At 61.5% G+C, this 16,982-nt stretch overlaps 1 protein-coding gene and 1 non-coding gene across 2 annotated transcripts in view; both read left to right on the top strand.

Annotated features, from left to right (window-relative positions):
* The first annotated feature begins 1,730 nt into the window (after positions 1–1,730).
* On the top strand, positions 1,731–1,815 carry TRNAR-GCG (transfer RNA arginine (anticodon GCG)). The gene has a single exon. It is a non-coding gene; the product is annotated as a tRNA-Arg (tRNA).
* A 9,000-nt stretch (positions 1,816–10,815) lies between these two features.
* Positions 10,816–16,982, top strand: part of LOC124527698 (semaphorin-4D-like) — a 29,948-nt gene continuing 23,781 nt past the window's right edge. Inside the window, 1 exon segment of the mRNA XM_047100865.1 lies at positions 10,816–11,049. The gene's annotated coding sequence lies outside the window, so the exon portion shown is untranslated.

Below are 16,982 nucleotides of genomic sequence, written 5' to 3'. Positions count from 1 at the left end.
GCCTTCTGGGGAGTGCAGTGTCCGAGGCAGCCGGCTGTGCTCCCGCAGGCCTCACTTCCCGGGCCCCGGGGCCTGTGCAGGGTGCGCCCACGGGGGACCTCCCTCCTGGCCTCGGCCTCCACTTGGCTTCCTGTGTGACCCTGACCACCCGCCCCACCCCACCCCCGGGTCTTCTCCCTCTTTCTGCCTTAGGGTGTGAATGTCAGGTCCCTGCCCGGGTCAGTATTCACGCCAGCAGCTCCGGCTGTCAGGGCCCCCGAGTGAGCAGGTGCCGCTCTGCCCGGTGACATCCCTTAGGACTGGACTGAGGGTCAGAGGCGGAGACAGGAGCACACAGAAGCGCGATGACGAGGTGGCTTTCCTTGGCACTGAGGGCAAGCTCTCTCCCGCTCTGAGCTCTTTCCTGGGGGGGGAGGGCAGGGAGGTGTACAAAGAGCTCAACCTGAAACCTGGCAGGTGGTCATTTTGCAGCTCTGCTGCGATGGGACCCTCTCCCCAGAGGCTCAGCAGACCCCGTTTTGTGCTGGGTCTGAATCACGTCATCACGGACAGCAGCAGTTCCGTCCTCTGTGCCAAGTGAGGGGTCTTATAAGAACCCGCGCGTGCGTGAGGCCAGCTCTGTCTTACAGCTCAGAACCTGAGGGCCAGAGCACGTAGGTGGCCCGGGTCCCACGGCTCGAACCTGGGCGGCGGCCAGGCCCTGATGCCCTCGCTCCTGTTCATCCCTCTTGGCGGGTAAATGGGTGGCCAGCCCTCGGCGGGCGGGGCAGGGCACACGGACGTGGAGGAGGAGGAGGCTTTGACCACGGAGAGATGAAGCCGTGAATGGCCCCTCCCGGCAGAGGGGGCCACGGGGACAGAGGTGTCCCTGAATGTGGCGGGAGTGCGCTCCTGGGAGCTCAGGCCACCTCCCCATTCACTGCAGGGTAGCCTGAGAGGCTGAGAGACAGAATCTGGGGACACTGCAGTGACATCTGCAGTGATGTTTGCAAACAGCGTGGTGGTTCTGGAGGAGAAACGCTGAAAAGTGCATTTTCGAATATAAGAGAAATCAGGAGATAGAGTCCGAAGAAGGTATCTAGAAATGCCCCTGAGGTCGCTGGCCCACAACTAGGTGCTGCTTGCAGCTGGCACCCATCCCCCCCCCATCCCCGTGACAGGTGGTCACGGCCTGGCGCCGGGCCCGGAGATCGGGTGCACCTGGCCGCGGCGGGCTCACCTGAAAAGCAGGTAGCGCCGCCCCGGCGGGATCGCGGAGTCTGCGTGCGTGGGTGCTGGGTGCTTGGGGCGGGGGCCAGCCCGGGCCGCGCAGGGCGTGAGCCTCCCCGACCGCTTTTGACGTGAGTAAGGGGACGTTCGGTGCTGTTGTATCCTGTCCTCCGTGTGTTTAATGATACATTATGTCCATCCGTCCTCGTCCGTAAGCGTTGACCGGATGGTTTGTGTCGCCTGCATAGCGTGCTATGATGTTACTTACTTAGCCGGGTCCTGACGGCTACGCATTTAGACGATAAGTCTTCGCTGATGAGGCCGCGTGGACGTCAGCGTTCCCGGCTGGCGTCCTTCTGAACTGCTGAGGCCGAGGACACAGGCCTCCGGCGCTTGTCGGAGTCCTCGGGAGAGCCTGGCCGCCGCTCCGCCCTCACCGGGTGGGTTTTGCAGCCTGGAGGCAGGCACCCCCAGACAGGCAGTAACTTGTTTCCCACTCAAGACTGAGGGGCCCTTGGGGCGCCTGGGTGGCTCAGTCGGTTAAGCGTCTGACTGCGGCTCAGGTCACGAACTCCAGGTTTGTGGGTTCGAGCCCCGCTTCGGGCTCTGTGCTGACGGCTCGGAGCCTGGAACCTGCTTCAGATCCTGTCTGTCTCTCTCTCTCTCCCCACCTCTCTCTGCCCCTCCCTTGCTCACGCTCTGTCTCTGTCTCTCTCTCAAACATAAATATTTAAAAAAAAAAAAAAAGATTGAGGGGCCCCAGTTCGCTGACACAGGGTCCATGCAGGTGTGTGTGTGAGGGGCCGCCCAGCGTGCCTCTCCTCTGGCTTTTCAGGGTAGAGGAGATGTGGCCCCAGGGACTGGATTGGGGGAGGGGTGGACAGGGGGGTCGGGCAAGCTCGGGCACGTGCTTCACATTTGTCTGTAAGGTGACAGACTATTGTGGAAAAATCCATCCGGCTCTGAAATTTTGTGACGAGTGCCCTCTCTGTGGCTGGGATTGCCATCCCAAGCCTGGGGCCTTTCCTGGGCAGCAAGGCGTGCCCACCTCCCTCAGGGCCACCCTCTCGGCCGCCCCCCGCCACCACCACCAGGCCGTCAGGGAGGAGCGGCAGCCTTGGAGGTGCTGATACAGCGTTTGTTTTAATGAGGGTTTATTGTCACCTGAGCGTACGTCCCCGTCTTGAGACAGCTTGACATTGAACACACACCTGGGGACCTCGTTCTGAGCACGAGACTTGTTGCCCTTCATTCCCTGTGCGGTCATCTATTGGGGTCAGTTATTTGGTCGTGCGGTGCCTGGTGTTTATTTGGAAAGGCACGCTTCCCAGACTCCCAGGGGGGGCCCCGGTGCGCCGGCCGTGTTCAGGCGGTCCTTTATTTATTTATTTGTCATTATTTTTTTAATCTTTATTTTTGAGAAACAGCATGAGTGGGGGAGGGGCAGAGAGAGCGGGAGACACAGCGTCCGAAGCAGGCTCCAGGTTCTGAGCTGTCAGCACAGAGCCTGACACGGGGCTCGAACTCAAGAACCCTGAGATCATGACCTGAGCTGAAGTCAGGCGCTTGACTGACCGAGCCACCCAGGCGCCCCCTCAGACCTTCCTTTATGACGCACCCGCTGTGCCCCTAATTTGAAGCACGTTTAAGATGTTGGCGAGAAGCTGGATTTAAAAGTGCCCGGTTAGGCCAGGTGTGTTTCCTAACTCGGGTCAGGGTCTCCTGCATAGGAGGGGCGTTTGCTCTCCGGCCCTGGGGAGTCCTAAGGTGGTGCTGGGGACAGTCTGGGGGCAAAGGCCAGGTTTCAGGCTCTGAGTCCACTGTTGGCTGCTGGCATGACCTCCGGAAGTGTCCAGGGCTTGGTTTTCTTATGAAACAGGGATGGCGATGAGGACAGTGGTCCCTGGTTCATCGGTGTGGATGGAAGAGCCCCCAGAAGCAGTCGGCACGTCCCTGGTGTCATTCGGTGACCTGACCGGCTCTTTTTCCCACCCGAGGAGGCTCGTGCTGGGAAGATGGGGAGGTCCGGCCCCCAGCTGTGTCTCCTTGGCATCTCACAGGCTGAGGGTAAAGGCACCGGGAGGGTGGGGGGCGGCTGCCTCCTGCGGAAGCTCGGGGGGCGGGGGTGTGGGGAGGCGAGGACGGGGGCTGCCTCCCCGCCGGGGCCTGGTGGTCAGGGGCCTGGTGGGTGGATGTGCTGTGTGCTCTGCGGGCCTCTCCCCGCCCCTCCCCCACACACAGTGCATCAGCTTCCGGGCCCAGAGCTTCCGGGACTAGAGGGTCCTTGAGGGACCCGGAGGCAGGTGGGGCGGGGCCACGACAGCCCCTGGGGAAGCCGCAGGCTGCTGACCAGGCCCAAAGACCAGAGGAGCCGTCTGCTTTTCCTGGTCGCCCCAGGGCCAGCCCGGCTGGGGTCTGGTTCTCTCTCCAGGGGTGCCCAGCACCCCGTGCCTGGAGGTAGGGCTGGACGCGCTGTGGGGTCCCTGTACAGGTGGAGGGCTGGGCGGGGGGCCGGGGGCTGTGTCTCAGTTTCCCCCCCGTCTGGAGCGAGGTTCGGGGTTCTCCTGCACCTGCTCGCGTTTGAGCCCTGTTGGGAGCCGTGCCTGGTGCCCGGTTGAGGTCCGCCTCCCTCTCTGCTGCCCAGCGGCTCCCCTGGGGCGGCCCTGCCTGCACTCGGCCTTCGGTGGGCAGTTGCAGGCCTGGCCCACGTCCCTTGCTGTGTCCGGCACGCGGCTGCGCAGGTGTCCTCGCAGGGGCGTGACTGGGAGGCACTGAGCGTGAGCCCAGAGGGACTCCCGGGGAGCAGTGGTGGCGCCTTTGTGTCTCGACTGCGTCCGCGTGTATGTGGTCACGGGAAGGGAGAAGTGCCCGGGTGAGGCCTGGCAGCGGGTGCTACAGCCAGGAGGGGCCGTTCACGAAGGGGGACACGGCCGCGTTAGTCTGTGGTCAGCCCCCAGGCGTCCCCAAGTCCACAGGGCCGCAGCCCTCCCCCCAGGGGGCCCTGCACAGGCCGACCTGGTCCCACGGGCCAGGCCCCCGTGCCCTCCACCCTGTACCTGCTGTGAGGACGGCGGGCTGGACGCAGGCTCCCCGGCAGAGCTCTTCCTGGGCGGTGGCCGTCAGGGACCCGCGAGGCCCGAGCCGCAGCGCTCACGGCCCCGCGTGTCCCCGGGGCCCACCCCTGGCCGGTCCGCATGTGTGCTGGGAAATCTGTACCGCGCTCGCAGAGAGGGTGCCCAGGGCCGGGAGTGGGGGGCCCCGTGGGCGGCACGGCCAGCTGGCTAGGCTCCAGGGCCGAGGCCCCCCCAGTCGCCAGGCCCGCAGATGTGCACGCGCGCGCACACACACACCACTTCCTGAGTCCCTGGCAGAAAGCAGGAGAGCAGCGAGGAGGGTCACATTTCCTCAGCCCTCACCAGCCCACGTGTCTCACCAACAAGGGGCCCAAAAGATGGGAAACAGAGGCCTCTCCTCGGGCTGGTGCTGTTCTGGACCCACGTTTGGGGTCCCCTCTGTTGTGTCCCCGAGTCCCTATCCCTGGATGAGGGTGCCCAGCCTGCGTGGCCCTGCTAAGGGGCCACCACAAGCGGGAGGCGACCGGTCCGGGCCAAGACCGTCCTCCAGGGATGCCCCGGCGGGGCCATAGTGGGGGGGAGGGGGCAGCCCCTGGTGTGAGAGTGTTCTAGAGGCTCTTCTAGATTTTTCCGTTGATTTTGGTTCCCGTGGATCATGCCTCCGTGCTGCTGGCTCCTGCCTGCTCCCTGGCACTGGTCCCGGGGGGGAGGGGAAGGCGCCTCCATGGGTCGGTGGGTCAATGAGAGACCATGAGGCCAGGTCACCCCTCAGCTGGGGTTGTCCCACCTGGAGCTGATGCGTGACGGTGACACAGCTTTGGCTACATTTCCCTGTCTCGTGCGTTCTGAAGCACCTGGGAGGTGACACGGGGCTCAGAAAGGGGACGCCCCGCCTGCCGTGGGGGTCCATGCCGTGGGAAGGACTGTGGGGCCAGGCTCCAGGGCACGTGATGGGGGATGGGACCGGGGTCCAGCGAGCCTGACCCGGGATATGAGGGGTAGACAGACCTCCTTCCTGTGCGGAGGCCGCAGAGTGGATTCCTGGAATCTGGGGTCTGGGCTTCACTTGACCTTCAGCAGAGGTCCCTCGCAGGCACCTTCCTGCCATCTGGAGGGACGCGGGCACTCGATGTTTCCAGCATTTCCAGTACTGTTGTCTCAACTGCCCCCCCTGCATCATTTGATGTGGCCCTCTCCTATCCCTGACACTGAAGCTGGGCCTGGAAACATCTGGAAGCTGAGAAGAACCGCAAGGGAGGGTCGACTGGAGGAGCGAAGCGGGCCCAGCATGGGGGCTCCTAGCGCTCCCCTCCAAGGTCACTCCGTGGTCATGCTTACACTGGGGTGTGCGTCTGCTGGTTGCTCGGAAAATAGAAGTATGATGGAGATCCTGGGTGTAGACCGTACGCGGGTGGCCGGATGGTGGGCGTCTGAGCGGCCGTGGAGAGGCCGGGACCATCCCAGGCGCCCACAGTATTCGTGTCCTTCTCCTCAGGCTGGGGGAGTGGCAGTTGGCTCGTCTCGTTCCGTGTGCCAGTCCACCTGCCCACAGTGGCCGCGTGACCCACCGTCGCTGGGGTGTGGGTGGGTGTGGTTTGAATGTGGGTCGGAAGAGGCGGTCATGAGCTTTGCTGCAGGGCGCTCGGTCAGCTGCGTCCAGGGACCCGGCTCGCATTTCCGGGGGTCCCTTTGAGGGGCGTAGAAGATGGTGGGTCGGAGCAAAATGTGTGTGTGTGGAGCGTGTGCCCAAAATAGCGCAGGGAGTTCGGCGCGGCGGCCCCGCGTGATGGCGTGGTGATGTTCCTCGTGTCCTGCCTGGAGGGCGGCCCCGGGGCCTTCCTGGCGTGTTTGCCGGCGCGTGTGCGGTCCCTGACGGGTTTCCCCGAGCGGAGAGCAGAGTCCGCGTCCCGGAGGGCGGCCAGGTGCGCGGACAGGGCCTCGTCCTGGCTCAGCCTCTGTCGACGTGAGCTGGATGGCGGCCTGCGGTCTAGCTGGCCTGGCTCCGCAGCCCCGCTGTGTATTTTTGAGGAGTCGCTAAACACGAAGGCGAAGAGAGTGGCACTTTGTGGTTTTTTAGACCTAAAAAAGAAATCCCCGCCTGGACCTGGGCTTGTCTGGGCTCCAGGGCCCATCCCTCCCACTGTGGTTGGGAAGAGAGACGTCTTGGCGGTTCTGCAGCTGGACTGAGGCCCACACGAGGGGCAGGAGCAGTCTGGTCCCCCGGAGAAACCGTGCGCACTCCCCGTGCGGACACCCTGTGGGGGGCTTGAGCACCTCGCGGACCGGACGCCGCCCCGGGTGGCCCAGGGTGCAGTCCCGAGCCAGCCCCGGATCACGGACGGTGTCGGGCAGATTGTGCGACACCTTCACTCCCTGGCAAGTGGCGAAGAGAAGGAGCCACCGTCTCTGGAGGACCCGCCATGGGGTTGGGAGACCCGTCATCTGTGCCCTGAGCTCCTGGAGACGTGGAGCCGGAATGTGCTTCCGTAGAGTGTGGCTTCCATCCCTGCCTGCTGTCCCCGGGGCGATGGGCAGTTCCAGAGCCTGGGGACCTGCTGACCAGGCCTGCGGACGATTGCAGGACGTGGGAGGGAGGGAGGCAGTCCCAGCTCTGCCGGAGGCTCGAGACTCATACCTGCCTTTGTGAGTCGGTTTCTCCTCCTGGACAAGGGGGCCTAAAACCTGTCCCCTCAGGGCTCTGAGGAACTGGGGGCAGCAGGGGACACACGGCTGGTACCCCTGCGGGTGGTGTGTCAGGGCTGTGGCCTTCTGTTGCTGACTGAGGCCCAGACTGAGGGTTCCTTCAGAGGTCCAGCGTTTATGGTCGGACATGTGTGCACTTCAGGGTAACGCGGGCAGCCTTCTGTCTTACAGCCATAAATGCCTATGGGGGGGCTGGGGGAGCAGCTGGGGGTGGCGGAGGGGCCGATGGAGGGAGTAGCTGGGGTGGTGGAGAAGCTACGGGAGTTGCCCGGGGACTGGAGGGTCAGTGACCTGTTCTAGTCCCCACAGCTGGGAGGTGGCATCCCTGGGCCTGGACGGGCAGGCTGGCCGGAAGCCTGAATCTCCCCCCCCCGCTGCCTCTCCTGTTCGGGGAGAATAATCACCAACGGGATGAGACCTCTGATTGGCTTGAAAGAAGTATAAGATAGATGTCAGCTCTGTTTTATAGCAGAGAACATACACCTTTTCGAAAAGAGCTCAACTCAGGGAAAAGCTTAGCAGAGTGGAGCGAAAGTAAGTTCTGGGGATTATGCGCGATGTTTCCCGTAGAGGGAAGCAGGCCTGTCAGGGCGATGCGTGTGTGCTCTGAGCCTGTTTGCTGCCCCCACTATTAAGGGACACAGCCTTAGGACCATCTTGCGGCTTCCCCTCTGTGGCACCTGGACCTCTAGAGTTAGCCTTTGGGTTCTGGATGGAAGAGCTTCTGGGTTGAGTTTTGCTGGTGGTTAAAATCACTTTTAAAAGGAGGGTTTATTTTTTAATGTTTATCATTTTTATTTTAGTTTCCGAGAGACAGAGACAGACAGAGTGCTAGTTGGGGAGGGGCGGAGAGAGAGGGAGACACAGAATCCGAAGCGGGCTCCAGGCTCTGAGCTGTCAGCACAGATCCCGACACGGGGCTCGAACTCATGGACCGCGAGATCATGACCTGAGCCGAAGTTGGATGCTTAACCGACTGAGCCACCTAGGTGCCCCTAAAAGTGAGTTTTAAGGGGTGCCTGGGTGTGTCAGTCAGTAGAGCATGCAACTCTTGACCTCAGGGTCGTGAATTTGAGCCCCGTGTTGGGCTCAGAGCCAACTCAAAAAAAATGAATTTTAAGTGGGAAATTGGCAAAGATGTGAATATCGAACAATTATCCTGTTTAATTTTGGAACATCGAACAGCCATCAGAGGGTGCTCTGGATGCCCACAGGACACCCCAGAGAGCAAGGCCCAGGTCACTCCGAGGCCCTGCACTCCCCTCTGGCCAGCCCACAGGGAACACCTCTCCCACCCCTGCGCCCTGAGCTGGGATTCACCTGCACCCACGGACACGGCATCGCTTTCCTCTGTGTCGGAGTCCCTTAGGAGCAGGGGGTCCCAACAAATGTCAGATCCACCAGAAGGAACGTAAGGTCGGTCTGCCGCTCTTGAAAACTTGGGTTTTGATGAAATCCGCTTAGTAAACTTCAAAAAGGGAACCACATTTTAATAGCGTATGGCGTCGTGATTCAACACGTGCTCACCATGACGAGTGTCCCCATCTGCTCACCACACCGCGTTGTTATAGTATCACTGGAGATATTCCGTAGGCCATGCTTTTCAGCGCCGAGACCCACTTCTGTTACAACCGGAAGTTTGGACCTCTTCGTCCCCATCACCGGTGCCACCCACCCACCTTCCCTCTGAGGCCCACCGGTTTGTCCTCTGTGTTTAAGAGTCTGGTTTCTTGTTTCTGGTCTGGCGCTCAGGTACCACTTGTAAGTGAAATGTAGCATCTGCCTTTCTCTGGCTTGCTTCGCTCAGCATCGTACTCTCCAGCTCCATAAACGTCTCCAACGGCGACGCACCAGGGTGCCCTTAGCCACTCTATTCTTCTTACCAGCCGCATAGTATCGCGTCCTGCGGATGAGACGATTTACACCCAAGTAGCTCAGGCACACACAGTACACGTGTGCATACTCCGTTTCCAGAGCTTTCCTATTCAGTAGTCTCCTCCTTGGCATCTCGCGTGCGTGGGGTGTATCCACCTGAATGCCCGGGGGGAAGGCTGCTGGCTCAAGAGTCCTTGGCATGTGTTGCCCAGTGCGTGTGGACGCGGCACGTACAGCCAGCCTGTCTCGAGCCGCCCTTCTCAGAAGTGAGGAATAGCCTCTGGCTTTAATGGGCAAACCCACAGTAAGGGGAAGGATAAGGGACTTTCGGAAGGCGGAGTCACATTTGCAGAACACAGGCCACATGCATGCGATACCCCGCTTCGCCTCTGCTCCGTACTCTGGTCGGAGCGCTCGTTGGACAGCGGCCACCAGGGCTTGGGCGTTGGGGCTCCCACACCCACCTGCACCATTGGGAGGGGGTGTCGGTGGGGGGGGGGGCAGAAAAGGCCAAGTTTCTCCCTAGTGAGAGGGAAACATTTCTGCGACTTCTGAGTAATTTCGTTCCTTTCTCTTGCAAAAAAAGGCCTGTTGAATTCTTTTTATGTGCCTCCCCGACGTTAAGCCGTTAAGCGTAGTAGTAGTCGAAGGAGATGCATAGTGAAAACAATACGATGTGTGCTTGCGTGAGGCCGGTCTCTTGCATTCTTCAGGATGGCGGTACCTAATTATAGCTTGTGGGTCCTTCTGTCAAGAAATAAAGAACGGGCGTGGTGAGGAGAACTGGGGCCCAGGCCTGGCCGTTGACTGGGCCGGAAGCGTCTATTTTTACGCAGGAACCGCAGCGTCGAAGCTCCTTGGCGGATGCTGTGTCCTCGAGCGTGTGAGAGGACGTTTAAGAACACGGACATACACACAGGTGCCCAAGCCTGCCGCGGTTGTTCGACGCCGTGAAACTAGGGTGAACACCACGCACGCCTTGTCCACCCGCAGAGTGCGCCCCCTGGGCTTGTATTCATGGAAAGGACGCAGGCTTATTGAATTTCTAGCAGGGAGGAGTTTCTCAGTTTTAAAATTCTTGGCATTCATCTTGTTTATCTAAACTTCCAGCTTACGTGTGATCTGCTTTCTTTGTCCCCGTGAGTGTTTTGGGGCATGTCCAGGTGGCCACTGTGCCCCGCCTGCCTGTGCAAACAGGTGAAGCCAGCACCCTGGGGTCTCATTTGCTCGGGGTTCGCAAGACGTGTCAGCAGCGAGGGGCCCCAGGTGACCCTGGACGTTGTGTGTTATAGGTGGGCATGTGGGAGCCAGGTACAGGCGTGTCTCTGTGCCGTGGGCGGGACTGGTCCCACTGGGGGGGGTGGGGGGCGCGTGGGAGGGACGGGGCATTGGCCGCTTCAAGCGAACGCCTCCCACTTCACCATCTGTCTCCAGAAAAACGGCTGTACCAGCTTTTCAAGCACAAGAAAACCTAAGCTGTTCCAACCACAAGAAGGTGCTAGCATCTGACTGTGAGGTTTACAAACCGTGCTGGGTCTTGCAGTCATAGAGGGGTTCCTGCGTGGATTTCCTCTACACCTTGGCGCATCCTGTGCCGTGACTTGCTGGGCTGCCCTTCTGATTCTCTGTGACAGTTTGTCATGTTCCTGGACTCCGGCTCCCCATCCTGGGGGCTCCACCCGGACTGCTGGGTTTCGGGGAGGGGGAGTTCTAGATACATTTCTGAAGTTAATAGCTGATACTTTTTTGGCTAATGGTTAACCATGACTGTGGGTCATACTCAGTTGCCTTATTCTGCAGGTCAGTGGTTGGGGACCGGCCGGCTTGCACTTCCTTTATGGGCGAGCGGTCGCACGCTTACCCCCTTCCCGTTTGCACAAGTGCAGGAATGCCACGCCCATCCTGGGTCAGAGCCAGCTGCCTAGAGGTTAAAAAGAATTGCAAGAGTTTCTTTCCAGTTCCTCTCCAGAGGTGATGCTGGGCTCACGTGCACAGGGAATTGAAGTGTTTCAATTTTCTCCTTTCCCGTCATTTTCTGAGCCAAGATTTCTGAAGACTCCGTCCTAGAAAGGATTGAGGGACGTTTCCAGAGGCACAAGACACAGGTAAAATCGCTTGGTTTCTACACCTGTATCCCAGCCTAGCAAAGCTGACACCTCGTAGAAGCTTCGGTGGAATCCAGAAGAAGGTGGGTCCCAGTTCCGTGTGCGCTCTCGGGGGCAAAGATCGGGGTACGGCCCGTCTTGCCACATCCCACCCTGACCCCCGCCTGCCCTGTGTTTCTTTTTTGGCTCTCTCTGGGCCGCCAGCCCCTGGAGGCACTGAAAAGCTCCATTTTCTCTTCCGGGGGTGCAGGTGGGTTGTCGGTGAGGTCCAAGGAGAAAGGAAGGTTCTCTATGCCACGCGTCCCTCGCTGGGGACTATTTTGTGATTAATCTTCATTTCAACCATGTGTTTCCAGTTTTAGGGGAAAGAGAAAAACCAGCTTGGTTTAAAAACAGAAGGAAAGCCCCTATCTCCTTTCCTCCTTTTACGTGACTTCTGTTTGGTGGCCGGCCTGGCAAGGCTGTGTCGCTCTGGCCTGGGTCTGCCCCTCGGCACTGTCACAAGGACCTGCTTCACCGGTTTGCTGGGGCAGTTTTGGTGAACACAGCTTTACCTCTAGGAGTACTCAGCACTTTGTGTGTTTATTGCCTGGTCATACACATATGTGTTTTTTTTATTGTTTTTAATGTTTATTCATTTTTGAGAGAGGCAGAGCAAGCCTGAGCAGAGGAGCAGAGAGACAGAGAGAGAGCGAGAGAGACAGAATCCAAAGCAGGCTCCAGGCTGTCAGCATAGGGCCCGACGCAGGGCTCGAACTCATGAACTGTGAGATCATGACCTGAGCCTAAGTCGGATGCTCAACCGACTGAGTCACGCAGGTGCCCCCACATAGGTGTTTTTACTTACACCTGCCCTGTCGGGCTGGGGCGCTGCTCTGCTAGGCTCCTGTGCCCTCGCTGCGCCCCAGGGCTGCCCGAGTCCCTGGGAGGTAGGAGTGCGCTCCGTGGGCAGGAAACCGAGGCTCGCCCTTGTTAACCCCCACCCTGCCCTCACCGGCACCTGCTAGCCCCGAGCCATCTTTTAAATTTCTCTCCGCCTTGTTGCAGTCTGTGGGTATTTTATTTTATTTTTAATTTTTTTAACTTTTATTTAGTTTTGAGAGACAGAGACAGAGCACGAGCATGGGAAGGACAGAGAGGCAGAGAGAGAGACACACACACAGAATCCAGAGCAGACTCCAGGTTCCAAGCTGTCAGCACAGAGCCTGACGTGGGGCTCGAACCCATGAGCCGCGAGATCAGGAGCCGAAGTCGGACACTTAACCGACTGAGCCCCCCACGCGCCCCTGTGGGTATTTTATTTTCCTTTACGTTTCCATACTAGGGAGTTAAGCATGCTGGGGCTCATTCGGAGGTGGGACGGTTTTGTAAGCTGGGAAAGAAGGACACGAGTAGGTTCCAGTTAAGGCAGTGCTGTTCCAGTGTTTTCCCTAACTGCCTGTCACGCCTCCACCCGTGTCCGTGGCACTGCAAATGACCTGCCGGTGTCAGTGCTGTCCTCTGGCGCTCTGGAAGCCCGTCTGGGGGTGACGTCTGGGGCTGAGACCCGTGGCACCGGCAGCCCCGTTGAGACGGCCGGGAGGCACATACTCCGTGGGGCGGGCCAGCCACTTCCCAGGGCGGCCCCACTGTCCCCCACGAGCCAGCGTCCGGCCTGGACGGTCCAGTGGCCGCCCCGGAAGGAGCCGCCGGGAAAAGTCAGGCCAGTGGAGGAGAGCGGTTTATTGTCCCCAGAGCTGAGCCGGGGCCGGGGACGTCTGCAGGAGCCACACACGTCCCAGGAGGAGACGTGTCGTCTACGGCCGCGTGCGGAGGGTCTGGTGACGTCGTGCAGGTGGCGTGGCCTCTTTGCCGGGGCAGTCCCCGCCGCCCCTCTGCAGGCCCCCCGCCCATCTCTGCACCTGCCGGCCCTCCGACGGGTGGGCCGGTTGGTAAGTCCACGGCCCCACTGCCGTCCGTCTGCTCCCGGAGGCCCGTGCCTGGCGCACGCGTGGCCGGGGTCAGGCGAGGGAACGAGGGTCGAGGCGTGTCGGGACGCCCCCGTGGCTTGTCTCTGCGAGGCGGTAGAGGGTGAGCAGGCGTCCGGCCGTCCCGCCAGGTGGGGCCAGCGGGACCCGGCTCCAGGGCTGAGCACACACCTCACGGTGGGGCTGGGTCATCGTCGCAGGGCTTGTTGTAAGTTCTGGGGAAACGGTGAACTGTTCTGCGCGGGACTGAAGAGCTTCTGCGACCCGCCCTGAGTCTTGAGGGGACAGGGCCAGTTTTGCAAGGTGGTAACATGGCCCCACAGCCAGGGGTGGGGCAAGGTTGCTGGGGGGTGGGGGGGGAGCCAGCCTGGGGGCAGGCGAGGAGGGGCGGGGTTGGGGCGTCATTCAGGGAAAAGCACGGCGAGTGTGGGGGGGGCAGCTGTGGAGTGGGAGGTCAGTCTGGGGGCAAGGACAGACACGGGGGTGTGGGCCAGCCTGGGGGAAGGGATGGGGTGGGGGGGTCAGCCTGGGGGTGAAGATACGGGGGGTCAGCCCGGGGGTGGAGATGGGGGGGGTCAGCCTGGGGGCAGACACAGGGGCTGTGGGCCAGCCTGGGGGCAGGGATGGGGTGGGGGGGGGTCAGCCTGGGGGTGAAGATACGGGGGGTCAGCCTGGGGGTGGAGATGGGGGGGGTCAGCCTGGGGGAAGGGATGGGGTGGGGGGGTCAGCCTGGGGGTGAAGATACGGGGGGTCAGCCCGGGGGTGGAGATGGGGGGGGGTCAGCCTGGGGGAAGGGATGGGGTGGGGGGGTCAGCCTGGGGGTGAAGATACGGGGGGTCAGCCCGGGGGTGGAGATGGGGGGGGTCAGCCTGGGGGAAGGGATGGGGTGGGGGGGTCAGCCTGGGGGTGAAGATACGGGGGGTCAGCCCGGGGGTGGAGATGGGGGGGGTCAGCCTGGGGGCAGACACAGGGGCTGTGGGCCAGCCTGGGGGCAGGGATGGGGTGGGGGGGGTCAGCCTGGGGGTGAAGATACGGGGGGTCAGCCTGGGGGTGGAGATGGGGGGGTCAGCCTGGGGGCAGGGATGGGGTGGGGGGGGTCAGCCTGGGGGTGAAGATACGGGGGGTCAGCCTGGGGGTGGAGATGGGGGGGTCAGCCTGGGGGCAGGGATGGGGTGGGGGGGGTCAGCCTGGGGGTGAAGATACGGGGGGTCAGCCTGGGGGTGGAGATGGGGGGGTCAGCCTGGGGGCAGGGATGGGGTGGGGGGGGGTCAGCCTGGGGGTGAAGATACGGGGGGTCAGCCTGGGGGTGGAGATGGGGGGGGTCAGCCTGGGGGAAGGGATGGGGTGGGGGGGTCATCCTGGGGGTGAAGATACGGGGGGTCAGCCCGGGGGTGGAGATGGGGGGGTTCAGCCTGGGGGCAGACACAGGGGCTGTGGGCCAGCCTGGGGGCAGGGATGGGGGTGGGGATGGGAACTGGGACGGAGGGGGTCAGCCTGGGGGCGGGCAAGGGGGTGGAGAAGGGCCCGGGGTCACAGGGTGGGGGGTCAGCGTGGGGGCAGGTGAGAAGGCTGATCCCAGCTGGGAAGGGAAGGTGTGGGCAGGTGCGTGTCCTGTGCTGTCTGGGCTGCGGGGTTTTCAGGGAGAGTGACTTCGCCGGCCCTGCCCGGGCAGACCCGAAACAGGGTCCTGAGACACTATGCACAGCCGTCACCCGGAAGCCCCCTCACAGACCCCCGGCAGTTCAGGCTAGTTCACCCCTGTTGCTGATGGTAGCCCCGCCCTCCGTGGGGGAGGAGCGGTGTCCCCTTTGTGACCCACCCCTGTTGCCAGAGACGGTCGGTCCCCTGGTGTCTGTCTCACGGGTCCCCAGCTCGCGGTCGCCGATCACGTCTGGGAACCCCAGATCGGAATTTTTATGGTGTGGCAGAGTGCACGCACACCTCGCGTGCGTGTACACACACACGTGTACGTACACGTGCACACGAACATATGCACACATGTGGGTATGTGTATACGTGAATGCACACAGGTGCACATACACGTGCGGGTGTGCGCGGGTGCATCGCACACAGGTGTGTGGCTCACACATGCGTGTGCACGCACAAACGTGCGTCATATGCACGTAGATCCGTGCACGCACACACCCACATTGCACGTGTGTGCACACACACGTGCAGACGCGTGCACACTTGCTGGTCCGCGGTTTTCTCTGCTCTGGGCCCCTGACTTGTTTCGGGGCCAGTCAGGAGTGGGACAGGTGCGCGGACGGCCTGAGTGAGGCTCTCAGTTCCATTCTCCTGACATTAGAAGGGGACGTGCGCTCCTCGTGAGCCAGCACAGTTACGTGCAGGTAATGGGAGCGACGTCGCGGAACTCTGTCCCGCTGATGGGCTCCTGCCTCGGTGTCACTCATCCCCACGGGGGACGGGAAATCACAGCCCTGACACCCGGCTCCCAGCGAGACGCCTCTGCTTCTCAGAAGCGCCCAGGAGAGCCACGACGATGGCACTTTATCCAGGTGTTTCCGTCCTGACGCCTAGGCTGTGATTCTTACCGCCTCCCGGGTTCCCACGGCGGCACACGGTGGCGTTGCGTCCGGGTGCGCGTGGTGCGCGCCCTGCTTAACGGTGCTTGAGTCCTGCTGAACAACGCGCGCTTGCTCAGAAGGAAAACGTCGAGCCCTTCCGATGTCATAAAGCAGACCGTGCAGCCCCCGCCCCCCCAGGGAGGGCATCGGGGTGGTGGGGGCCCTCTTACCTTCAGCTGTTGGTGTGGATTTTTTAAAGCCCATTCTGGAAGGAGAGGCAGCGTCCAGCTGAGGCCATCGGGAAGCCCGCTGGCGCTGCAGCACCGGGAGCTCGCTCACGCCCTCCAGCGCGTCGGCGGGGTGGCCCGGGGTGACCGGGAGCAAGCGGCCGCCGGGCCCCTGGATGGCAGTATCTGGGTGGGTCCAAGTTACAGGGCAGTTAAGAAAAATGCTTCCTCTCCTCACACTGACCAGCGTGAGCAGCCCGCGCAAGCAGCGTGCGCTCCTGCCGGCAGGAGTGGCCCTGGGGCCAGTGTCACTGTGGGGGAGGCCCGGCCACCAGGGTCAACGAAAGAATGTTCTGGAAGAAGGGCAGCTTGTGCCCAGGCTGGGGGCACCTGTGGGGTGGAGCACGGGATGGGACATCGGACTGCCGTGGAAGCGAGGGTGGGGTTCTCTGCCTCCCCGCCCCCTCTAGAGTCCCCTGAAGGATTTGCTCCAGCTTCACCTGCACCCTCCGGGCCTCTGGCCCCGCACCCTTAGCACCCGCTCTGCACCACACGGGGTGTCCTGCTCGGAGTCGTTCTTCCTTCTCGGGAAGGGACATGCGAAGCGGCTCCCTTGTTTTGCTGGAGCGCATCCCTCAGTAGCTTTCTGAGGAAGGGCGTCAGGGAGGTAAGAGGCTTGGGAAACGTTTCTGCGTACGCTCAGCTCACGTGTCGATAACTGGGTTCGGGACAGGATTCTGGGTGAGAAGCCTCCTCCTCTGGGATTCTCGAAGCATCCCGCCGCCTCCTGGCCGTCAGGGTGGCTCCCCAGAGGTCATTGTGGAAGCTCCCGGGACCCCCTCTGTCTCCGAGGGTCTCCGATGCCGGCACAGTGCGCCGGGTGCGGTGGCCTCCGTTCATTCATCGTGCTGCTGGGGACTTTTCGTCCTGTAAACACGTGTCTTCCTGTTCTGGACACTCTCTTCTTCTTTGTCGGCTGATCCCTGTGTCTCTGCTTCCCTCTGGAACATCCGCGAGCTAGGCGTGGGCCTCCGGACTCCAGGATCCAGCTCTCTTCTCTTTTCTCCCCCGGTTTTTATCTGGGTCACGTTGTGCACCTTTTAGGAAATCTGAATTTTATCTTCCCGATGTTCCAACTGGACATTTTGTGTCTTTAACCAAAATTTTAAGTTCTAAATTCACTTTCATTTGCTCAGATTCTTGGTGGTCTCCTGCCACGGCTCTCCTTTGTCCACAGAGTCCCTTGAATACCAGCCGCGGTATGCGAGCACTGGCGGTGGGCGCAGACCTCATC

Source organism: Lynx rufus, unplaced genomic scaffold (genome assembly GCF_022079265.1).
Source record: "Lynx rufus isolate CCGP_SWC_20201006 ecotype Redwood Valley unplaced genomic scaffold, mLynRuf1.p SCAF_10, whole genome shotgun sequence".
Taxonomy (NCBI): domain Eukaryota; kingdom Metazoa; phylum Chordata; class Mammalia; order Carnivora; family Felidae; genus Lynx; species Lynx rufus.
This window is presented reverse-complemented; position numbering and strand designations above follow the sequence as displayed.